The sequence below is a fragment of the Eleutherodactylus coqui genome, chromosome 7 (assembly GCF_035609145.1).
Source record: "Eleutherodactylus coqui strain aEleCoq1 chromosome 7, aEleCoq1.hap1, whole genome shotgun sequence".
Taxonomy (NCBI): Eukaryota; Metazoa; Chordata; class Amphibia; order Anura; family Eleutherodactylidae; genus Eleutherodactylus; species Eleutherodactylus coqui.
Window position 1 is genome coordinate 117022149 of NC_089843.1, and position 26306 is coordinate 117048454.

The 26306-nt window shown below is 39.9% G+C and overlaps 1 protein-coding gene across 1 annotated transcript in view; it reads left to right on the plus strand.

Moving 5' to 3' along the window:
* Positions 1–26306, plus strand: part of FSTL5 (follistatin like 5) — a 597054-nt gene that overhangs the window by 199361 nt on the left and 371387 nt on the right. The gene's annotated exons all lie outside the window — the stretch shown is intronic.

Below are 26306 nucleotides of genomic sequence, written 5' to 3' on the forward strand. Positions count from 1 at the left end.
GGTCTTTTATTACTATTGACATAAGTACAGTAGAGAGAAACAACTGTTATAAATGACTGCAATTCATTTAGAAATAAATCTTGAATGCAAGTATAACATTTTTAGTTTTTTGTATATATCATTTCTGAAAAAAATATGGAGGATCAGAAGGCCGGATTTATTTAAGACCAGAATCACATGGGCGACTTTCATATGCAACTTCCATCCAAAATAGACAGAGGTAGCAAGTAAAAAATGTATCTATTTATTTCAGAAAACCAGCTCTCAGCACTATCTACATTTATGCAAGTAATGTTGCTAATTAGATGTACATTTGACGGGTTTAATAAATGAAACAAGAAGATATAATGATAGGTAGTAGACAATTTCCAGCCAATAAAATGCAAACATGGCACTTTTCTACAAGTGCAATGCATTTTGAGAGAAAAATGCCTCATGTCACTGTAGATTCAAATTTTACGCCAATTTTTCACAAAAAATTGCATGTTGTTCCAGTACTTATAATGGTAAAATCGTGTTGCACTTACACATGGCATGCAAATGCAATGTGATTGTCCTCCATAGGACATAATAGGGCAATATCACCCAAAAATAGGACATGCAATTTTTCTTGAAAAATCATACATGTAAATATATGTAAATATACCCATTGCAAATAATGGGTTCTATTTTAGTATTATAACATCAGTATTTCTGACTACACCTTTCTGTCACCTAAAGAATGGATTTTTTAGCAGTTTTTCTCCTCTTTAGGAATCCCCTCTCATAGTCTTTTCCTTGAGTGCAGCTCAGGAAAGGTTGAGCAATGACTTCTGATGTTCTCTCACACTGAGAAGCACTGGTCCCCCATCCCACAATTCTGTGCCTTAACCTTTTACAGGCTGAATTTTTTTTCAATAAGTGGTTGATTTTTTTTTAACAAAAATGGTAAAATTTAGGCCACTAAACAATAAATGTAAAAGTAATGATTAAAGATGAGCGAACACCAAAATGTTCGGGTTCGCGTTATTCAAAACGAACTTCCCGCGATGTTCGGGTGTTCGTTTCGAATAACGAACCCCATAGAAGTCAATGGGCGACCGGAACATTTTTGTATTTCGCCGATGCTCGCTAAGGTTTTCATGTGTGAAAATCTTGGCAATTCAAGAAAATGATGGGAACGACACAGCAAGTTCTCCTCTGCCACAGCTGTAACAGCTGTGGCAGAGAAGAACGATGTTATCCCATTGAATTCAATGGAGCCGTCAATACAGCCGACTCCACTGAATGCAATGGGCTGCCGGCGATCGCGGGATGAATTGTCGGAAAGGGGTTAAATATATAAGCCCTTTCCTGCAATTCATCCAGAAATGTGTAAAAATAAAAAATATATATATACTCACCTGGTGCCGGCAGACGGAGTTCAGCGCGGCAGGCTGCAGTTCTCCTGAACTGCTCTGAACAGCTGTGAGTAGTATTCAGCAGCCGGGGATTTAAAATCCCCGCCTGCTGAATAAGATGCCTCTGAATGGTCACAGCCTGACCAATCAGAGGCCAGCCCTCACTCACACCCATTCATGAATTCATGAATGGGTGAGTGAGGGCTGCCTCTGATTGGCTCAGGGGCAGGAGAGCTGCCATTCAGAAGCATCTTATTCAGCAGGCGGGGATTTTAAATCCCCGGCTGCTGAATACTACTCACAGCTGTTCAGAGCAGTTCAGGAGAACTGCAGCCTGCCGCGCTGAACTCCGTCTGCAGGCACCAGGTGAGTATATATATATTTTTTATTTTTACACATTTCTGGATGAATTGCAGGAAAGGGCTTATATATTTAACCCCTTTCCGACAATTCATCCCGCGATCGCCGGCAGCCCATTGCATTCAGTGGAGTCGGCTGTATTGCCGGTTCCATTGAATTCAATGGGCAAACATCGTTCTTCTCTGTCACAGCTGTTACAGCTGTGGCAGAGAAGAAGGATTTGTCTTCTATATGTTCTCAATGGGGTTGGCGCTGCTGCCGCCGGCCCCATTGAGCGCATATAGAAAAGATTTCTCAGGGAAGAAAGTTAAAGTAACCCGAACATCCGAACATCGTGTGGTGTTCGTTACGGACGAGTACGTTCGCTCATCTCTAGTAATGATCCTATTTGGATCATCTCATTTACATGTAAAGCAGAGGGTCCTGATTAGTTTTCTGGGTGAGCTCCACATTTTCTTTCAGCCTAAATACAGTATCACCTGTTCCTATGCTCATATACAGACAGCCTACCTTTCTCCTCTTAACCTCTTTACCCCTCTCACTCCCTCACTCACTCGGCACAATGTAATATGATCCCTCAGTGAGAAGCTCCAATGACTTTTAATCCTCATAATTTACATTTTGTCCTTAAAGTAGGGTTTCTAAGCAGTTAAAGCCTTTTTACACGGACCGACTACCACTCAAAAAATTTTTTGTATCACGCAAATTTGAACGATAATCAATCAGTGTAAAAGCAGTCAACGATTGAAAGACGAACGAGAAGCCATTTGCCTCACATTCGTCATTCATTTTATGCAGGCATAAAAAGTATCGCTCTGTGTAAAAGGAGCCTTACAGTCAGTGTGATATTCAGGTATAGGAGAAAACGGTGTCTGATAAGTAGAAAAAAGTCATTTTTTCTCAACGAAATACATTTCAAACTTTATTATCTTCTCGCACAGTATTATTTTATAGAAAAATGGAAATGGCAGGTATTATTTCACTCTATATGTTCATAGGATCTGAGAAATGGATTTTGTATCTATAAGTAGCCCTATTTAGCTCAGTACTTTGAAGCATAGGCATATATCAGTCATCATAAGGCATAGGCTCAAGCTTATACATTTTCTGCATTCCACTTTAAAATGTGTTTATAGCTACTCCTTTGCTCCTTAGACTGGGGCTACACATGAATTTTTATTGCCTGATAAAGTCAATTTCAAATACTGCACTACTTAAATGAAACATTCATGCTATTTGTAGGCACCTTTTTTCACCCCATGTCTTCTATCCTCGGCCTTTTTGAGCAACAATTAAATGAAATTCTAAAAGGAAGTTGAATATAATGTTTATCCAACTCATTATATCTTTATGGATTGCAACTGTTGTGCAACATATGCTGTAATATATTTTGTACAACAGAAAGGCTTTGTTCAGTCTTGTTCTTGCAAGCAGATTACTAAGTGTTACATTGTCAATATTCTAAAAGTATTCTAAATCGATTTAAGACCTTGTTCTTAGCAAGTATGTATTACATATTACATTATAGTACGCTTGTCGCCTTTTAGTATAGTGTCAATTGTATTGAACATTTCAAAGTTTAGCATAATTATTGAGAACATATTTTATAGTCCTCGAGAAGTACTTTATGATTGTCCTTGTTTAAGTGTATATTATAGTGCATTGCTTTACATCATATAGTTATAGAATTTTGTTTCAATAATTGAGTGCACTTAATGTGAGGGATCTAAGATGGTATTGCAGTGCAGTGCAGTTTATTTTTTTTTTATGGGAGTTTTACGTTTTCCACTAATACTTTTAAAACCCATATTAGTATTTATCATCATTTGGACCCATTTGAGAAATGGTACTTTGATGTAGTTGCACTTTACAGAGAGAAGGCTGACAAACAAAATTAGTTTTGAATTAAATTGATTTTCAAGCAGTAAGCCTTTCAAACCTGGGAAGATACATTTTCATAGTACATTGCATTTCAAAATCTAAAGTAGATAACATGAAATCTAGTATTATTATATTATTATTGCTAACCACTTTTATCCTATCTAAGCATGTTTTTGGCTAAATGTAAATTGTGTAATCGCCATTTTTTTGTGCCCATCACACTTTGTCTGTAAAACTTGTCATGACTAAATGAAGAAGAGGCGTAATGGATCTGCAAACTTAAGTTCTACATTATGCCCTGACTGAGAAACTTTTCCTTAAACCTTGTATACTGTATGTCATTCTATAAAATGTCTGACTTGTTTTAGACAGTTAATCTAAAACTTACAGTATTTTAGGTGCGAGTTACTCACAACTAGTGATGAGTGAACTTTGTAAAAGTTCAGTTTGGCCAGTTTGCCAAATTTTGTAAAAAGTTCAGTTTGGTCCAAATTAGTTTAAAACAAACTAAAATGTCACCAATACTCTAAGGCCCCCTATCCATGGGAGTTGCAGCATCTCCACCATGGGAGCCGCCACCCGGGTCCAGGAGCCGGCAGACGGATCTCCGCTGGTCAGCCTATATGACAGATAGGCTGACCGTGAAGAATTGCGGCAATTCGCAGCATGCTGTAAATTGCCATCCGCGAGCGGAGAATCGTGGACACGTGGCCGGTGCTTTTAAGGCTCGTAGACAGGGGGCCTTAAAAGAAAAGGAGGTAGCAAAATTTTAGTGAGCTTGGCTAAGATGAATCACCCAAGCTTCGGGTTCATGCTGAACAGAACTTTTAAAGTTTGACCTGAAACAGGGTTCAACTGTTTTAGTTCCCTCAACACTACTCATAACTTTTGTCTTGTGCCGTGAACAGCTTGATGCTTATACACAGAACCTATCTTGATGGTTGCCAGAAAAGGCCATCAGCAAGGTTACTAACATATGCAGCCAAACTGGGCAGGGCCCTCTCGCTCTGCATCCATTTGTAACTCATTTAGTTAGTGTTTATTGCACTTGTTCTTAATTATGTAATTCATTTAAACTCCTGTTTCATATGTACAACACCCTAGAATTATGACAGCTTTAAAATAAGTAATAAATAGGCAAACTGTATAACAGTATTCACCCGATGCAGAAATGCTGACAATTTTCTGCAGCAGAACTGACTGTGGAAAATTTGCAGCATTTTACAGTATAGACATTGTGAATGGGATTTCAATAAATTTCAACCTTAGGGCTTCAACAGATGAACATATGTGCAAATACGCATGCCGCAATGCAGCGTATTTGTGCATAAACAAGGGTTATACTCCGGGTTACACCCTTTCCCTTTCTTTTTTCTAATTTGCCATAAACTTGTATGGCAGCTTTCTGTATAACACACAGAAAGAAAGGGCAGGTCCCATCTTTTCTTGTGTGCAGAAATTGCAGGCGACAAACACACTTATGAGAACGAACCCATTGAAATCAATAGGTTCACTTTGTCACGTTTTGTGGATGTGAGTTTCACAAATACGTGCACGAGCATATTTGTCTGTTTAAGCCCAATTACTGTGGAAAAAAATGGAAGCATACATTGACCTGCAGTGCAGATTTGATATTTGCAGCAAGTCAATTTAGGCTATGAATTGTAATAGTGGATTTTATCTCTTCAAGTGACTGAATGAAATCTGCATTAAAATTCATGCAAACTTAGATTTTGATGTAGATCCATATCAAAATCTGCAGTGGATTTTCCACTGTGGAAATTCTGCAACTTGTAAACATACCCTAAATTTTGCTTTGCTTTGGATTTAGGGAGCTCTGTTCCCCTTTCCTGTTTTGTCACTAAATATGCCATGTATAAAACTGGTGTCCTCTGAGTTGTCAGCGAAGGCTTCGCAGGTATGTGCCGTCTGTCCAAAAGGTTCATCTGATTGAAGTCAAATCTGTTCATGTACTACAGAACTCATTTGCAGTTTGTAATGAAAAGACGTTAAAGGGGTTGTCCCGCGAAAGCAAGTGGGGTTATACACTTCTGCATGGCCATATTAATGCACTTTGTAATATACATCGTGCATTAAATATTGGCCATACAGAAGTTATACACTTACCCCTCAGGTGCTGGCGTCCTCGTCTCCATGGCGCCGACCAAAGCTGCCTTCTGCCTGGATTAGACGCGCTTGCGCAGTCTGCCCTCTTCTGTCCGGCTCCGGAGCGGCCCCTTCAGCGCAAGCGCGTCTAATCCAGGCAGAAAGTGGCTTTGTTCAGCGCCATGGAGACGGGGATGCCAGCACCGGAGGGGGTAAGTGTATAACTTCTGTATGGCCAATATTTAATGCACGATGTATATTACAAAGTGCATTAATATGGCCATACAGAAGTGCTGAACCCCACTTGATTTTGCGGGACAACCCCTTTAAGTATTAGCAAGTGAGAAAATAACTGTAGGTGTGTTAACAGATGAAGAAAACACAAGCACTACTCTCAAGCCAAAAAACTGATGTGTAATATTACAAAATCATGGAGGAAAACATGATAAACCGTCCTTGAAGGGCCTCTGTCAGCACCTTTGAGCAGCATAAACTATGTTATAGTGCTTAAAGCTGAGATAACGCGAGTCCAGGGCAGAATATTTTAGGGCAACTGCACACCGGCACATTTACAAATAGAACCCATTGATTTCAATGGGTTCCTTCCTACCTATTTTTTTACCATACGCATTTCAAGCAAAAACACAACATGTTCTATTTCCGTGCCCCTGTCTGACCGAAATTGTGCACTGAACTGCCCGATTTTGCAGGGTTAAACAATAACACCTGGGCCTACTAAGTCAGCTGACTCACCTACTAAGTAGTTTTCCCCGCCTACTAAAACATAACACTGCTGGGACCGCTCTGATGTGTGCACTCCAGCAGTGCTAAAATGTACAGTAAAAAACGCCGATAGGGGCGCAATAGCACACGCTCGCATGCCCTGCATAGCACATATACGTCACTCTATTGTGAGCATACATGTGCTTACGCCTATATGCGTCTGCCCTTATATTAACCAAGTCCCATGATGTGTGTATACAGTGTGCATCTTTTCAGATGGCTCTCTATTTGCTCTCTTCCATAGAAATGAATGGGAGAGCGCACGCATAGGGTCATCTGAAAATAGTCCCTGTGTGCATGCACCAAGTTAGCGGGGATGCAGCACAGGAGTGGGAGACTGGGTGAGTATAAAACATATTTCACCGAACTCCTTAGGCTTTCAGGCCCTTAGCATAGTTTATGCTGCTCAATGGTGCTGAGAAAGACCCTTTAAAAGTAAAAAAAATACAGTGACCAGTGCAAGGAGCTTCTAAAACAGGATGGACAGGGTAATAATAGTAAATAAGATACACATTCAAGAAGAGCAAAATCCACACCAATATTATAAATATGAAAGTAACTGTCTGTCTGCTACCTTTTCATGGCTAAACCGCTGTAGTGATTGTGATGAAATTTGGCAGGGAGATAGCTTGCATCTTGAGGAAGGACATGGGCTACGTTTTATCCCAAAAATGTATAGAGTTCCCTAGGGAGCGACAAGACAGATTTATTTGGTGATGCGCATGCGCACTTCTGCTCCGGCGTCGCGCCATGCAGCGAGGTGGAGAGTAAGAGGGTGCACATCATAAGCTATGCCTACACAAACAGGCAGACGTCTTTGCCGCACGTTTGCGATTACTAAGTGTGGTGGAGTAGAGGGGATAGGGGGACACATTATAAGCTAGGCCTCTCCAAATGGACAGACATGTGAGGGCAGATGTCATTGTTGCATTTCTGCGATTATTAAACTAATAGGAATACCTGGTGTTGCCCGGAAAAACACATTAACATGGATTGAGATTTTTGCTTTTATTTTACCTCAGCAGTATAACAAATAGCAACCAATCACAGCGCTGCTTTTATTTTACCTCAGCTGTGTAAGAAATGAAAGCTCAGCTCTAGCAACCAATCACAGCGCAGCTTTCATTTTACCTCAGCAGTATAACAAATGAAAGCTGGGATGTACCACACAGACAGATTTTGCCTTACAACTTGAACAAAAGACATATTAAGATGATTGAGATTGCCTTTTCAATTCAAAAGGCTGCAATTTCCAAATCGCATTTGCAACGACAATCAATGAGGCTTGAGGGCAAACACTTAAGGCAGCAGGTGTACATTTATAAAAAACATGTTTTTCTCATGGGCAACTGTATGTGGCATGCTCACATGTATACAGCCTGCAAAGAGCAAAAACGTACGTAGTGTACAGAACTGTGCTGACATAACATATTGCTATTGCATTCCTTTCACTATTTCAACTTGTTACGTTTCAATATACAGCAAAACACAGATTAGATTAAAAAAAATACAAATTCCACGCGGACGAAGTCGCAGGCAACAAGCTAGTAAGAGACGTAAATTATGGTGTGATTCACATGTGGCATTTTTGCTCTATTTTTATCCTAGCAGTCAGATTTTTATGACTTTCCACAGGCTGGCAAAATCTCCTGGAAATAACCACACATATGATGGAATTTCCTTATTTCAAACTTTGCATCTCTTGATTTGGTTATTTATTTTGAGTAACAAGTAAATCATAAGTTTGCCTTTGTCCAAATAATAAACCTGATCTCCATGATACAATACCACTGACAATAAATATAATGCGAAGTGAAAGTCATGGGTAATGCATGTAAGGTTTAATGTGTAGTTATCTTCTGACCAGAAATATATTTTATAGCTATTCAGTCAGTCCACTCAGTTAAAAGCCCGGATCTCATCTGATTTATCTATTGAAGTGAAGCCTAAGAATCAGGCTGCGTATAAAAGGCTTATAGATGATTCCAGACAGGCATATTGAGACACTGCATGGTTACTGCTAAAAAAACGTATTTAAACTGCATATAAAGTAACGCATGTTGTCAAACACAACAAGAGCTTTATAACATTTTCCAAGGCTCATGTAAAAAAGAAATCAATGTTGCAGATCACTAACACATCAGATCATTTGGTTATACAAAACCATGACACCAAGAGAAAGAAGTAGAGGATGTTTATAAATCCTAAGCCAAATTCTATTATGGTAACATTTGTGAATTTGTGTTCCCATATTTCAGTACAACATTTTAATTTGATGGTTGTTTTCACATTACATTTCCATTTCCATCTAAAATGTTGAAATGTCCATGCACTGGAAAATCGAAAGATAGAGCAGCAGTCAAAGTTTAGTCCCCATTTAATTAGTTTACCACAAACTCTTATGTCATTTTGTTAGTTTGGTCAGTCTCAGGGCGGATTCACATGGATGTATTTGCACGCAATACGCAGAGAATAGAACTCATTGATTTTAATGAGCTCATCCTCACTGTCGTATTTGCGTACGTGCTCTATGAGCAAAAAAATAAGGTACAATATGCTTTATTGTAGTGTGCCTAAAACCCATGCAATTGTGCATTACGCGGAACTAATTAGGGTAAATAGCCTTTTAAATCTGGGTGCAACTGTGTCCCGCGCCCATGTGAAGTGTTCCTGGGGCCTTAGTCACACGGGCGTTTTTTCACGCGATTTGCGGATCGCATGATGGATGCGCATCCGCAAATCACATGACCGGTGCGCGCAAGTCGCCCGAAAATCTGCTCCTAGCCGCTTTCATTAGAAACGGGCCGGAGCTGTCCAGCGCATTGCATTCAATGGAGACGGCAATAGAGCCGGCTCCATTGAAAGCAATGCGCTGCGGGCGAGCCCAGGATGAATTGTCGGGAAGGGCTTAAATATATAAGCCCTTCCCTGCAATTCATCCTAAAATGTGTAAAAATAAAAAATATATATATACTCACCTTCTCCCGGCAGCCGGAGCTGCGCGCGGCCGTCCTGCAGTGGGTGTGAAGGGGGTGTGAGTCAGACCTGCCCCCTGATTGGCTCAGCGCTGAGCCAATCAGAGGCATGTCTCACTCACACCCATTCATGAATGGATGTGAGTCAGACCTGCCCCTGATTGGCTCAGCGCTGAGAGGCAGCAGTCACTCACCCATTCATGAATTCATGAATGGGTGTGTGAGTGAAACCTGCCTCTGATTGGTCAGGGCTGTGACCAATCAGAGGCAGATCATTCAGCAGGCGGGGATTTTAAAGCCCCGCCGGCTAAATAGTGCCGAGAAGCAGTTCAGGAGAACTGACAGCGGCCGCGGCAGAACTCCGGCTGCAGTGGAAAGGTGAGTATACAATTTTTTTTTATTTTAACACATTTTAGGATGAATTGCAGGGAAGGGCTTATATATTTAAGCCCTTCCCGACAATTCACCCCGCGCACGCCGGCAGCCCATTGCTTTCAATGGAGCGGCTGTATTGCCTGCTCCATTGAATTCAATGGGCAAACATCGTTCTTCTCTGTCACAGCTGTTACAGCTGTGGCAGAGAAGAATGATTTGTCTTCTATATGTTCTCAATGGGGTCGGCGCTGCTGCCGCCGGCCCCATTGAGCGCATATAGAGAAGAGAACAGGAATCGCAGATCGCAGATAAGTGCGATCTGCGATTTCTGTTCTATAATTTATCGGACGAGTGCATAAAAAGCGCTCATGTGTCCGATACCATTGCAAAGCAATGTTTTTATAAAATCGCCGGACGCATGCGCATGTGCAAATCGCGGCTAAAAACACCCGTCTGACTAAGCCCTGGCAGTGCAAAAAGCACAGTGAAATGTGCAAAGACACGTGCAAAAGTGCAACTTTCATGGCATAAATATTTGCGCTAACGTGTGAGTTTTTGTGCATACGCCCATGTGAAGCCACCCTTAGGGACTATACACACTGTGTTTGCGTTTCCTGTCAGAGTTATGCATTAGGAGGACTACATACGTAGACCTCTGTTGGGAGTCAGTATGCATGGTAGCCTTAATCCTTTCCTCCCTGCTCTCCCTTAAAAGAGCCACAGGGAGTGTGCAGGCAGAGCGGCCATATACAAAATCATAGTCATGCTCTGCTGTCTGCGAGAGGCACTCCTCTGATAACCGTCTATATATGGGCAGTGACATCACTGGATCTATTCGAGGTATCCGTTTAATGGAGGACTATGATGGATGTCACACACAGTAGCATCTATTACGACCGCCATTAGATAGATCCTTTTTCTACAGTTTTCTGAGGGATAGAATAGCATAGTCTACTTTGCTACCCCATCCCTTTTTTTGCGGTGTAGGGATGTACGAATATCTGTCAGACGAAATCCAAAAGGACACTCTTTTGGTCTCCATCTGGCAATGGAAAGCTATGTACATGTTAAAATGTACACACAGAAATGCAGTGTGAACTCTCCCTAATTCAAAAGTGACTACTAATATGACCGCACTTGTTTTTGTCATATGTTGCAAAATATCCAACACAACTTGATTATAAAATAACAGTATCTGTATAAAGAAAGGAAAACATCATTACTACACTAGCTTCAGATTTACTAATATATGGCCAGTTTTATGCTTTGGTTGGAAATCCTCTCTAAGCTTTAAATAACATATTGAACAGTGCAATGTGCCTCATATAATAGCTAATTACAAGCATTATTCCTACTTTGGTTTTAAATTAGCGTTTTACTTGGAAAGTTTGTAATTGGTGATCTAGAAAAAGAGAATTCATCATTCATATGTTGCAGCAGGCAGCTATGCTGACAGCATGCAAAAACTTTACTTTGAAAGAAAAAAGGGAACAGATGCATTCCACTATAACAAAGAGGTCATTCTGCTCTTCACAAGAGCTTTAGTGAAACAAATCAAACTTCCTGGCAGACTTTATAGTAAGCCTTAATTAAGAGTGCAAGGCTGCATATCTATCCTGTAGATGAGAAACCCCTTTTTATCTGCTTCTTAATTTTTGTGTTAATTTTGTAATTACATATTTTTAGTCATTTAGATCTAGTTTTTATATGAACCATTACAGTTATAATTACACATGTGGCTGTCTAAACACTAAAACACAAAGCCCTGAACAAAACAGCACCATTGGGCAAAATAATAAACCAGGTGGCCTATTGCTGAACATATATGTACGTTCTGGGTGTAGGGGGTTTGTATGGAGTGGGATCAGGGGCCGAGTCATACATGGCTGGTGTCAGCTGCTTTTGACAGCTGACACCAGGTCGCAACAGCCATGATCAACATTCATATTGATAGCAGCTGTTAACCTTTGAAATGCTGTTGTCAATTCTAACAGTGGCATTTAAATCCTTTGATCAGTGTTTGGGGGTTCCGAACAGCTCCCCCTGCGATGAGAGCATGAGGTGCTGTCTGGGTGTCATGGCAGCCAGGCATCTTCTGAAGGCTCCCAGGGCATCCATGTATCTCTTCCTGTTAAGACCTGCCTGCAGGATGTCTTAATAAAATACCAGTGAAATACTATATTTATATGGTAGAAGGGATCAGATGATCGCAAGTTCAAGTCACGTTAGGGGACTTTTTTAAAAATGTTAAATAAGAAAGGATAACAAAAGTTACGAAAAAAATATTCCTTGAATTTATGATAAAAAAAGAAACAAAACCAAAAATATATTAGGTATTGCAACACCCATAAAAGTCCCACATTATTTATCCCACATGGTAAATGTCGTCAGGAAAAAAATACACAATGCCAGAATTGCGCTTTTTTTGTGATTCCGTCTCCAAGAAAAAGTTTAATAAAAAGCAATCAAAAAGTCACAAGTACTATGTTGTTTTCTCATAATACATTCCCTTTAAATATTTTTAGACTGGGGAAACATTTAAGACCCCTTGGTCGAACACTACTGCTCTCTGTATTATAATTTCAGAAACACTGGCCTAGAATATTAACTAAAGTATTGGCAATTACTAGCTCAGGCAAAATCAACATTTGCTTTTGTATTGGTCTTTTTTTACACCATTAGCTATATAGCAATCAACCCAAGGAAATATAGAAGCCGCGTACTTAAACCACTTTCTGTATATTATTTGCCGCTTTTTCTCATATGCTTAATAGTGCTAATAATTCTAAAAAGTGCAACAATGGAAATATCTAGTTTTCAATCATTTTACAATTATTGTTAAGAAGTAAAATTATTCTATGTACTAATCGCTGATTAGTGTAACTATTTTGTCTTAGTAAAGTGCTTTTTAATGGCAATCCACATTAGTTTGGTTGTTTTGAATGTTAGATGAATGCTTTTAACAGTAGCCACAGGGCTAGAATTGTAATAAGTTTACGCATAAAATCTTTTTTTATGCAAGTTCATCTCCACCCTTCTTTTGCCAGCAACCATTTCAAGGCTGTATACATGCGGCTAAGTGGAAAGAAGTGTTGATGTGCAGTTACTCATGCATACAGGATCTGATGAAATGAGGATTGCATACAGAACAGGAGAGCCTTTACTTTGCTGCTTCCATACAGACTGCATAAAAAGTAGTTAGAATTAATACAGCACTCAAGAAAAACAGCACTCTACTTGTTAACAGGAAGTGAAAATATACATAGCAATCTAAGGTAGCAGAGCATCCTCATTCAAGCTAGGCAGAAGGTGGGCAATTTCATCCATCAGCTAAAACAAGAGGTACTGCTTTGCAGTTGACCACAATAAAACAATGACAGCTGTATAAAATTACTTTATAGCTCACTTGCATCATTTCAGAATTCTAGCCTGTCACTACTGGACTGCAGCAGTGTTAAAATGTAACTTTTATGAATAAATGGTTAAAAAATACATAAATTAGAACACACATAACATTTTCAACACGCAAATTATATAACCACCTCCAACTGAAGAAAATGGGTATATAAGTTAAATGTAGTAATCAATTGATGGAAACAGTAGGGGTGAGAGTCCTGCTCTAACGAGCTTACATACTACAAGTAATGGGGTGATACAGAAGGTGAAGGGGCTGGAGATGTGCACGGTGTGATGAGGTGGAGAGTGTGGGATGCTATATACATAGACAATGGTCAGACTTGAGCCGTATAGTGGCTGAATCGGTATGACAATAGGTGCGGTTGATTATGGCTAGCAGGGATTATAGTCAGTAGGACAGGGATCATGTTATCAGGTGGAGTAAAGAGGGTTTGGTTTAGGGAATATGGTATGCCTCCCTGAAGAGGTGCGTTTTTAAAGAGTTTGTGTATCGGCGATTGCCTGGATAGTTTGGGGTAGAGAAGCCAACATACCAAATGTGTAATTAAATAGATAAAAAGAGGCATTAACTAATGATGCTCACAGAGGAAAAACCCAGTCCAAAGATGAAGCCATAGCCATCTATGACCAGACACGTTTTTGAGATTTTGCCAATTAAATGCATTAATGACTCATACATTTTGTGACAGATAAGGGTTTATATGATTACTTTTATTAGTAGTTTGTAAAGACGTACAGAAATGTAGTTAATTTTGCAAAAGTATTAAAATGGATTTGTTTTAGTTTGGTCATTATAATATACGGTATATCTACACCAGGTGATTAAGATGAGCTATGGTGACAATTAGAGATGAGCGAACGTACTCGTAATGAGTACTTACGCACCCGAGTACCGCCATTTGTACTCGCGCGTAAAGATTCGGGGGGCGCCGGGGGGCGGGGAGAGGCACGGCGGTGCGGGGGGTAGCAGCGGGGAACAGGGGGGAGCCCTCTCTCTCTCCCTCTCCCCCCCACTCCCCGCTGCAACCCCCGGCGCCGCCACGGCGCCCCCCGAATTTTTTCGCCCGAGTACGGAAGTACTCGAAAATCGCGGTATTCGGGCGAAAAAGGGGCGGGGCCGAGCACGTTCGCTCATCTCTAGTGACAATGCATGACTTTTCTTTTTCAACTTTATTTGTGTTGGGGTACTGAGACTTTGGAAGATTTGAAATAGTTGTCGCATGTGGGTCCGGGTGACTGGGAGGACCAAAAAGTGCTTCTGGCACATAGCAAGACATCTGAATTAGAAATAGCACATGAAAGTGTAAGTGGGGGCCTTGTTACAGATTTCGCATTGGGGCCCAGAAGCTTCATGTTACACCTCTGGTCAAAGACAAAGTACAAAAGGCCAGCAAAGCAAAAGTCACCCGACAATTACCTTAACTGTCATGGTATTGCCAGGTCTAATAGAGGCAGTTATGAAGCTGTGGAACACTTTAAAAGCTGTGGATTCTGAAATAAGGAAGACAGAATATGTAATAAACCATTTCTGTCTTCTCACCAGGGTGTTCAGCTGTCTGTGACTACCATTACAGGAGAAAAAACTTTAAACGCATGCCATACATTCACAGTGGGGAAAGCTACAGCAATTCGCCCTGCAAACTCACTATGAATTCTGAAAATTGTAATAATCTATAATGTATCCTAAAATAAATTCATAAAATACATATAAAATGTATTTATACCTATTTTTCCCCTTCATACTAACCCCTTAGTGACCACCCATGTGCCTCTTTATGGCGGTCACTAATCAGCTTTTTATTTTGATGCATGTGCCTTTTTACAGCACTGCATCAGAATACTGACACCGGTCTTATGTATCACCAAATGGTTCAAATAAAAAGTACAATACGTCACGCAAATTAAAAAAACCTCTCAAACAGCATCGTTAACAAAAAAAATGTTAAGGGTCGTTGAATGCAAAAAATATATATAAAAAAGTGTGAAAAAATATCAAGATATTAAAAAGCTATATAATTTTAGCATTGACATATTCTCACTGACCTGTAGAATTAATTTAATATATATATTTCATACCTCACAATGAATATCGTAACAAAAAAAATAATAAAAACCATGCCAGAATTGCGGATTTTGTTAATCTTGCTCCATAAAAACAAACAGAATAAAAAATTATCAAAATTAGAGATGAGCGAGCGTACTCGGAAAAGCACTACTCGCTCGAGTAATTTGCTTTATCCGAGTATCGCTGTGCTCGTCCCTGAAGATTCGGGTGCCGGCACGGAGCGGGGAGCTGCAGGGGAGAGTGGGGAGGAACGGAGGGGAGATCTTTCTCTCCCTCTCTCCCGCCCGCTCTCCCCTGCTCCCCGCTGCGACTCACCTGTCAGCCGCAGCGGCACCCGAATCTTCAGGGACGAGCACAGCGATACTCGGATAAAGCAAATTACTCGAGCGAGTAGTGCTTTTCCGAGTACGCTCGCTCATCTCTAATCAAAATGTAACATGTTCCCAAAAATGGGATTGAGCTCATCCTGCCGAGAAAAAGCTCTCATTGAACTCTGTAGATGGAAAAATAAAAATGCTATAGCTTTTAGAATGAGGTAACACAAAGGCAAACTTAAAAAAAAGTATTTTTAGAGTACCAAAATAGTGTTGCGGCGGTTCTGGGATTGCCACCTTCATGATAGTCTGATGCTGGTTTTGGAGATGTTTCTACACCTTCTGGCCCAGTGGGTACACTGTTTGGTGTGACGTGCTTGGTGCATCTATGGATGATTACTTGGACTATCTAACCTAGCTGGAGACTGAGCTGAACTGCAGTCGATTTTCAGTCTCCTCTGATTGGGCTAGCAGTCAGAAGGTTCCTGCTGGATCATTCAGTTATTTGCTGCATCTAAAAGCTAAGTACTACATTTGTTTGCATTGTTATTTTGAGTTTCTGGTTTTGTTTCCTTTCCTCACATAGGGTCAACTAAGGTACGCGGTCAGGGCTGTCCTTATCGGGGCGATCACCTTGCTTTCAGGCAGGACCCTTCCCACTGTTTGTTTGCATAGGGACAGTGTTTCCCATAGTGTGGAATTTCTTTTTTTTCCTACAATTGCGCTTTTCTAAAACTCAATATATTACATGTACCCCAAATGTATTCCATTAAAAAATACAACTTGAACCAAGCCCTCATATGTCAATGGAAAAATTAAAAAGGAGTGGCTCTACAAATTTGATGACAAAATCAAAAGAAAAATTGGTTGTTCGTTTGGGCATAAAACAGACCCACCACTACGCGGTTAATAAAGGCTTCAAAAAAACACTTTCACTTACAGTCCACTAACATTTCGATTGTAGCATGATTCTTTAGCCTCCCGCAGACATTAATGGGGTGTGAGTTAAAGATATTGATAAAATACATTCAAAACTAGTTTTCTTTTATTCCTAGCCAACCATTTTGACATTTTGATACTGCTGTTCTGGGGTTTTATATGAACAGATGTTTGTGTACAAATGGGAGAAACCGTACTGAATGCAGAAAAGTCCACATTTATAAGAATAAAACCTAAGGTATAAGGTCCTGTATAGGTAAATAGAGAAAACGGCAAAGCAAATGTGCAATCCAAAAGATAAAAGGAGCCTTTAACTGAAGGTGCTCAGCAGAGCAAAGACACATTCCACATATGAAATGTGCAGCACGGTGAAGAAATCCTGAGGCACTCACCAGATGAGCTACAGTAAAAGTGAATATTCCTTGTATCGACATCAGTAAAACGTGCAGTATGGTGGATACATTCCCAGTGTAGTAGGAAAAAGACTGCTTTATGTAAAAATACACTTTATCAAGGTCCACGAAATAAGTTTCTATTCGGAAAGCTATACCAAATTGTACATGTGCACTAACAAATCTACTTTTTCAAATAATAGTATGATTGGGGCACAGTATTCATTACTAGTAAATAAGATATCATATAGTGAGCACACCAGTTTCCAATGTAGAATCAGGTTATCATATGTCCACATAAACCTATTAATAATGCTGTGACATTTCCTATTAAACTGAACTTATAAGTCTACTGGATTCCTTACCTCTATAAGCCAATATAATAAAACTGGGTTCCATATGAGTATGTTTATATATGGCCAAACACCATTCTTATATACTTCCCAAAGTCTGAAAATCTTCCATGGTGAGTACTTAGATTCAAGAGCTTATTTTCTATTATGTATTTTGTTGTACGTTTCATTTTTGGATGACTAATGAGTCTGTCATATGAGTTTTTAATCCCGCTGTCTATACAAATCATTTGTTCACAGCATGATGACACTTATAATAACTACCTGAGAACTCTCGGTGTTGCTTTAGAGAGTAGCCGAAAGTACTTTGCTCTGCGACTCTCACAGTTTGACTACTAATTGCTTTACAAGATTGCATGCTAGTTGCACTCCTGGAAGTGATAAGAGAAACTATTTCTTACTAGTCCACAGTTACATCTTGATAACGGAGAATGCTCTCTAGCGACTATAAAGGTAGTTAGAATCATGCTCTTTGATTCTCATGGGAACTACAGTTTTAGAAACTCAGGGAGTTCAGAGACGTTAGAAGTACTTTTACCATACAGTCACCAGCTACACAATTCACCGTGTTCACTTGACGTTACTTTGTAACCTGAAAAAGAACATTGTACAGAATAAAAACATATTACAATAAAACTTACCGTTTATAGTAAAAAGTTGGAAGTAGCTTCACATTATATGTATAGTTATACTTATAGGATGGACTCACTGATTGTATCCATGGGGGAAAATATCAGCAAAGTGATTTCTTTTGATGTGCACTGTAAATTTTAGACTCCAATAAGCATTAATCACAGGATTATAACTGTAGACTCTATGTACAATTTTCATCAATTCTGTGGTTAGGCTTTTACAATACTGTATATGAATATACATAAATCCTGTTTGTTTTTAGTATTGAAAGATTTTGTCTGCTTACTATTTGGTTGTTATCATTTTTATTATTTACACTATAGCTCATTAATTTAATATACCACCCAGTCGGGTACCTCTGCAGTCCCATTGAAAGTGAAGTAAAGGGGTTTTGTCATTAAAAAAATCTATACTTACCTATTCCTCCCCATGCAGTCTACTTACTGTATCTTCTACTCGCCGATCTTCTCCTGGCTCCTGCAGTCCCCAGGTTACCTCACCACAAGCCGAATGGGTTCTTCTTCTGTTATGCAGCTGCAGTCTTCTTCTGGCGGCGTAGTGTAGGCTATGTCAGGCTAATGCCAAGACTGCACGCTCTCTTGCTAGTGTTAGTATGGGAACTCTCCCGACGAGACAGTGCGCATGCGCAGATTCAGCATTAGCCTGACATAGCATCTGGCGCTTCCTGCTAGGCAGAGAATGCTATGTCATAGCATATATTGATCTGCAGGAAGAAGACTGCAGAGAATGGATGCCTCATCACTGGAAGATGAAGAATCATCCAGCTGGAAGTTGGTGACCCGGGGGGACTGCAGGAGCCAGGAAAATATCGGCTGGGAGCAAAAGCGATAAGTAGACTGCCTGGGGAGGAATAGGTAAGTATTGATTTTTTTTATTTGTTTTTATGACAGAACCCCTTGCTTTTCACCCTAGAAAATGGTAAACATGCTAACTTTATACTGACATGAATCTCTTCACTCTTCTTTGTGCAGAATCTGGACTCCGTGAGGGAATTTATTGATTTATTATTGCCTATTGTAGAGCTAGTTGTTTCACCTTTAGCCCATCACTCGCATTACACTAGAAATCAGAATCTCCCAGTTTATATGTTCTCGCTTTTTGTTGTGCTTCAGAGAAGAATGTTCCCCTTTTAAAATAAACTGTTTTATGATAAAATGATGTTTTGTATGCATGACAACTGGCATTGTATTGAGCAATCAATGCATTTATTTTTTGTTATGTGTTTTGGATATTAGTGTTCTGATCTTGACTAATTATCCAATCTTATGTAACCTTTATGACATTGGTCACAAAGGTTACATAAAATTGGATAATTAGTCAATCGTATGTAACCTTTGTGATAATTAGTCAATCTTATATTTAAAAGAAAGAAAGTGAATGGAGTGCTAGTGCCCTTGCACAGCCAGCACTCTATTCCGTCTCCTTCTCACTGCAGAGGATACAGTAACACATAGTGAGGAGCCCAGGGGACACAGAACCCCCATTCTTCAGAGAGGCAAGAGTCTTAGTGGTGAGACTGCCACCAATCAGCATGTTATCCTCTATTATGCGCATAAGGGATAACTTAAATCTTAGAATCATAGAGTTGGAAAGGATATCCAGGGTCATCGGGTCCATCCCCCTGCTCAATGCAGGATCCACTAAATCATCCCAGACAGATGTCTGTCTAGCCTGTTTGAAGATTTCAATTGGAGGACAAATCACCACCTCTCATGGCAACCTGTTCCACTCATTGATCACCCTCACTGTCAGAAAGTTTTAACTAATATCTAATCTGTGTCTCCTCTCTTTGAGTTTCAGCCATTTGTGTCTAGTCTTTCCTTGTGCAAATGAGAATAGGGCTTATCCCTCTGCATTGTGACAGCCCTTCAGTCCATCGTGTCTAGTCTTTCCTTGTGGAAATGAGAATAGGGCTTATCACTCTGCATTGTGACAGCCCTTCAGATATTTGTAGACAGCTATTAAGTCTCCTCTCAGCCTTCTTTTTTGTAAGCTAAACATCGCCACATCCTTTACCATTCCTCATAGAGTATGGCGTGCAGACTGCTAACCATCTTGGCAACTTTTCTCTGTGCTTGCTCCAGTTTGTCTATGTTTTTTTTTAAGTATTCCAGATGAAGCCTGACCAAGGAAGAGAAGAGGGTGATAACTCATGTGATCTAGACTCTATGCTTCTCTTAATACATTCCAGAATTGTGTTTGCCTTTTATTCTGCTGCATCACACTGTTTCATGTTCAGTCTGTGATCTATTAGTATACCCAAGTTTTTTTCACATGTCCTGCTACTTGGCTCAATTCCTCCCATTTTGCGTGTGCTTTTTAATTTTTTCTTGCCCAGATGTAGTACTTTGCATTTCTCCTTGTTAAATACCATTCAGTTTGAAACTGCCCACTGTTCAAGTTTATCCAGATCTTTTTGAATCCTCTCTTCTCAAGTGTTAGCCATCCCTCCTAGCTTTGTGTTATTGACAAACTAAATCTGGTTCCCCTCAATTCCCTCCTCTACATCATTTATAAAATGTTGAACAACTCTGGGCCTAGGACAGAGCCTTTTGCTACATGTATTAGTAGGAATGGGTAGTGGTCTGCAGAACTGAAGAGTCTTGATAGCCTATCAGATACATCTTTGATTTTTCACATGGGAGACAGTGCACCTCTTATGAGGTTATGTTAGTCCTGCAGACAGCTGCCTCTGTTTCTCTCAATAGTGCTTACTAGAGTGTTCTTTGTGGGCAAGGTAATTTCTTGATGTACCTTTTCATTGTTCTGCATGAGAGCCTGGTACCGGTTACTGAGGAGTATGGGTGCTGACTGACTCATGATTCTTTGCTTCTTTGGGTCACATTCTTCCATTCTTCTGCTTCTGCAGATTCACTAATATGTATTTTCCTCCAAAATTATAAAGAGTCATTTCTGCTCGGTCAAGGAAATCCTCATCTTCCTTATTGAGTTTCAATGTAGCTATTGTTTCCTGTGCATATTTTCCTCCAATAGAGAAACAAGTTTGCATTTCTGGTGGGTGTAGTTTGACTTTCCCTCTGCTAGGTCTGTAAACATATAGCATACATTGCAGCTCGCTATATGGCTACTCTTCCATGTTTATTTGCACTTCCAAACTTCTAAAAGTCAAATATACTTCTAGTGATATATAACTTATGCTACTAAGTGTAAAACCTACAATACATGGTCTAGCAATGTCCTCCGAGCAGCTAAACCCAACAATCGTCCAACTCACAGTGACTCTTCACTCTTCCCAGAATACACCAGGAATATGTAAATATATTGGTACAACCGCTTTAAACATCATTTTACATTAAATTATATAAAAAGTACTATTCGGCAATCTATAAATAGCTACTAGGGGTGCAAACTATTGTTTATGTTATGCTATTGTAATAGGATATGGTGTTGCGAGGTTATATTTCACTCTTTGATAATACAAAATATAGTCAAATAAATATGACTACCTAGACTTGAATAGGGGTTTTCCTTGTAGTCCTCCAGACTGGTTTGGTGCTATTTCCTGTGTGTAGTTTGGCAGCATTGCTTAAATATATGATAGGACAGTAGTGTATAAACACAAGTCCGCCCATTTGTTTCCAAAATTGTTTAAATTCTCATGATACGGAATGCTAGCAAAACTCATGAATTTACAGCACATTCACAGCTGTCAAAGCTATGCATTGCCCCACACACCTCAGGATATGTCAAACCAGGAAGTAAAGAAGGACACACATGTATGTGTACATGTCTTACATAGTATGCTATTGGCCATGAACCTCTCTCTTTATCAAAACATTGCATATACCTCTTGCCTGCATATATGAATTTGCCCACACTGTGCTTTCAATATTTTTTAATTCTCTGTGGCACCATGGCTGTATGGATATCTCTACGCTTCAATGACTCTTAATTTTTTGCAAGCATTTCATGATCAACTAAAATACTAAAACTTCCTATCAAGCATAAAATGCAAGGTATTGATTGCTAGATTGTTAATTACAATACATGTCACATAGAATATTGATCCATTTAATTTTACGCTTACCTTAACATCTGAATGCAAAATGATTTTGCTTACAGATCAATTTCAGACATGCAATTCTTGATTGCTTTGAGGATGCTGTCAGCTTTTTTGATTAAATTAGCAATCCCCTGTTTATATGTTGATTTTTTTTCTTTTTAAATGGGATATACTTCATTTATGAGACACTTGATTTCAATTTAATATTCAATTCTATACTGTGAATAATACTAATGAGTAAAAATGGTGAAATAGAAATGAAAAACAAAATGTACAGCATCTGCTTTGAAATTTCACAAAACTTTATTTTACTTAGCTTGATATGATAGTCAGCAGCCATGACAATGAAATAAACTCTGTAGAAGGCCATTTTGAAGGACAAATGTAAGCTGACCTTTTGTGCATGTATATCTTGTTCTTTGTAAGCCAATAGATCTGTAAATGATAGTGTTGGATGGTATGATTTCAGCCTTGTGCTTCTATAAAGAAAAAGAATATTTAATTGTATACAATAAAAAAAGGAACTGACTATGTCAAGCATTTAAGATCCAGCTCAATTTCAACCCTATGACAAGTGCTGATTGCCAATATAACAAGGTGCTCATTTAAATGGCTTTCATGCAGGCTGTTGCAAAATGTATAGGGGACGAATGAACGTTAATATGATCACTTGTCTCCCATACACTTTCATGGTTGTTACCAGCATAATTTTTACCCTTTTAATTGGTTTACAAAAGTTTTTATCGGCTTAAAGGTGCGTTCACACGGGCGTGTTTTTGTGCGTACTTAGGTGCGTACATATGTGCGCACCTAGGTACGAGCAAAAACACGGGTGAACACAGCTGCGTGCTTGTTGTCAATGGAGCCGCGGCTGCTGCCGGCGGCTCCATTATAAAAAAAATGATCTGCCGGCACTCCTGCATTCTTTTTCAGGGAAGTGCTTTACATATAAGCCCTTCCCTGAAAAATAAACATTTTAGTGCAAATAAAAAAACCAAAACTTACCTCTCCGTCGCTGCCGTGACCCCCGCAGCCATGAAGAACACATCTGCCGCATACTGCAGATGTTTCCTTCACCCCCGCTAGTTAAAAGAATTCCCTGCTGCTACATCTGCTACATCTGTGGCAGATGCAGCAGAGGAATTCATTTAATTCTCAACCGCAGCTGTCACACATGACAGCTGCAGTAGAAAATCTTGCTGCCGGAATCCCCGTCAATGGCTTTTCAGGGAAGGGCTTTATAAGCCCTTCCCTGAAAAGCCATTTTAAAAAGTGTATAAAAAAAATACTCACCTTCCTTCAGTTGCCGGGGCTCAACCACGACTTCTGGCGCTGTCCCTAGCTCTGTAGTTTGAGCTATCAGCATGCGGAGATTTATAACCCCCGCCTGCTGGTAGCTCTGAACAGCTCAGCCAATCACAATCAGAGCTACCAGCAGGCGAGGATTTTAAATCCCCGCATGCTGCTAGCTGAGAACTATAGAGCCAGGACAGCGGCAGAAGTCGCCGCTGAGCCTGGGCAGCCGTCAATGGCTTTTTAGGAAACAAAAACACACACAAAAACACGCTCGTATGAACTCACCCTTAAGATAGGATAACTTGTCACAGAAAGCTATCACACACAAGCTATAAAAAAAAATGCAATCAGTCAAAAAAACAAACATTTTCTAGTATGTCAGCTGATCACTGCCCTGTTTCCTTGGGTCAGTATGAGTCAAGTCAATATAATCAAACTGCATTGTAAAGAAACCAACTAGACTTGTCCTAAAAACAATGATTCTATCACTATTAAGAATTTCTGCATGATTGACTAGCTAAAACAGGCCTGTAGAACCATCCACATTGCAATTAATACAGCACAATGCAGTTAAATTACTGTGGGCAATCACAATGGAATACTTGTTCATATTGCATTCTGGCTATATATTCTGTGTGCATGTCTGAAGAGTGCCACCAAATGTATGTACCAGATGTGTGAATCTACATTATATCTGCCATTGACTCTCACAGTGAAAAAATGTATGCAATACAGTGTAGATTCACATGTATGGAAAACTGTAGTTGTCTTTGAAAACAGTTGAAAGTATACTTTTATTTGGAATTGTCAAACATATCAAGCAGACAATATATACAGATATATCATTTCTTACCTTTCCTTTTGTCTGGATATTTTCAGACTTGTGTGTCACAACATGGCTAGCTTTTCAAAAGAACAAGATTCCACCATACTTTATCATGGGTTGCCTGTCTTATATGTGCTTATTGCAGCCACAAAATGTTTGTGAGGTGAATTGCAGTCTGTCAAAGGTTTTGCTAATATATTGCAATATTGTATTGAATTGGTTTCATGAGAAATTGCAATCCTTAACCAAATTAGAGCTAAGATGTTACGTTTGTTGAATTTAGTCCCTCTGTGAACTAGAGAACTGCACAGATGAAACACCAACAGCAAATGAACTGCGTACTGGACTCTCAGGTAGAAAGAACATAAGGACTGCACTGTGACCAAAACACAGACTAAGCATACCTGCACATATAACCTGATGGAATAGCTATAAAAGAATGAGGTATTAGTTTGTGAATTGGCCAAGTCACTTAAGCCCACAAGCCCACTTCAAGGGTCCTTGTTGTCTCATGGGTAGAGCCTTGTGTGGCACAGAGTGTAAGCTCTCACCTACGACCTGAAGGTTGCAAGTTTAAACCCCGCATGATTCAGGTAGCCGGCTCAAGGTTGACTCAGCCTTCCCCCCTTCCGAGGTCGGTAAAATGAGAACCCAGCTTGGTGGGGGGTAATAAGTAATAATTACCTGAAAGCGCTGCGGAATAAGTTGTCGCTATACAAATACCAAGATTTATTTATTTATTACTCTAACGAGACAACTTATCCCAGGAAACCTGTCTGCAAGGAACATGCCAGGGATTTATTTACCACACAGAACACCATGCACCCTGAACAGGACTGTACACACCACATGTCCGGCCACCTGCATAGACATGCAGAACATGACACTGTTCACACCTTTACACACTGAATCAACATGCATGCAACCAAACTCTAGGGTGAAGAGAAACCAGCCTCATCTAGCCAGAGGGGCTGGTATATATGAGCCGCAGACCAGGGGAATTGGCTGGCTGAAGAAATCCACACCCAGCCAGCTCAATTAACTGACACCTGTGGAGCTGGAAATCCAAATAGAACAACAGATTCCAGCAGCATAACCTGAAAAAAGGTAAGAGTGGCACATTTGTATGTTTGGCTTGTTTGGCCACACTGGACTTATAAATTGGGAGCATTTCTTGGCATACATGCTGTATATATAACTTGAACATGGTGCAAACAGAGCCTCAAACGGTGGCAATTGCAGAGTAATAAATGCATTACACAGTAAGTGGATGGATGAAATTTGTGGTATTTAACTACTGTTTGACCAAATGTCATTGTCTATAGAAGATGTCTATAAAATGTAATGCCTCTATCATAAGCAGAGAAGATGACCCGCAAAATAAATCAAACACACTTTTTATCATGCCTATTAAAAGGAAAAAATGGTACTAAAATGCTTTGCTCATTTTGCCTACCAAAAACACACAATAAAATTGATCAAAATCACCAAATATACCCTAAAATTAAACTAGTAATGACCACTTGTCTGTCGTATGTGAGTGGGTACTTCTGATGTTCCTCCCCTGGTAATATCATCGCTGCACCCCCTCGTGATGCCATTAAAGGTCCCACAACATATATAAAACACAGAGTCTGACCGACAGAAGAACAACACAGTTAGGGCTCTTGAAAAGGGAAGACAAAAACAACACACTGAGAATACAACTAAGCCGTTATTATCTCAGAAGACACAACCCGGCAGTTCAAACAGAAGACAACAACCTACCACCACCACAGAGATCCAGTGGGCTGAAGGACCTGTGGTGACGTCACTGCTGTGGGTGGAGCCAAGCTGTGTTTGTCTTGTGTGGGGTGAAGTAGAGCTGTGTGTGTGCATGTACCATGTAGCAGAGCTGTGTGGTGCATTGCGCCACCAGAAAAACTAGTACTATAATTTCCTACACAAATCAGCAGTCCTGACAGAACACACTGACCTACCACAGAGATCCAGTGGGCTGAAGGACCTGTGGTGATGTCACTGCTGTGGGAGGAGCCAAGCTGTGTTTGTCTTTTGTGGTAATCAAGCTACTGTGAGTGTGTGTGCCACCAGAAACACTGCTACTATAATGGCCTAATAATTACTAGTTGTACTAAAAAACACTAGAGGTCATCGCAAAAAAAACAAA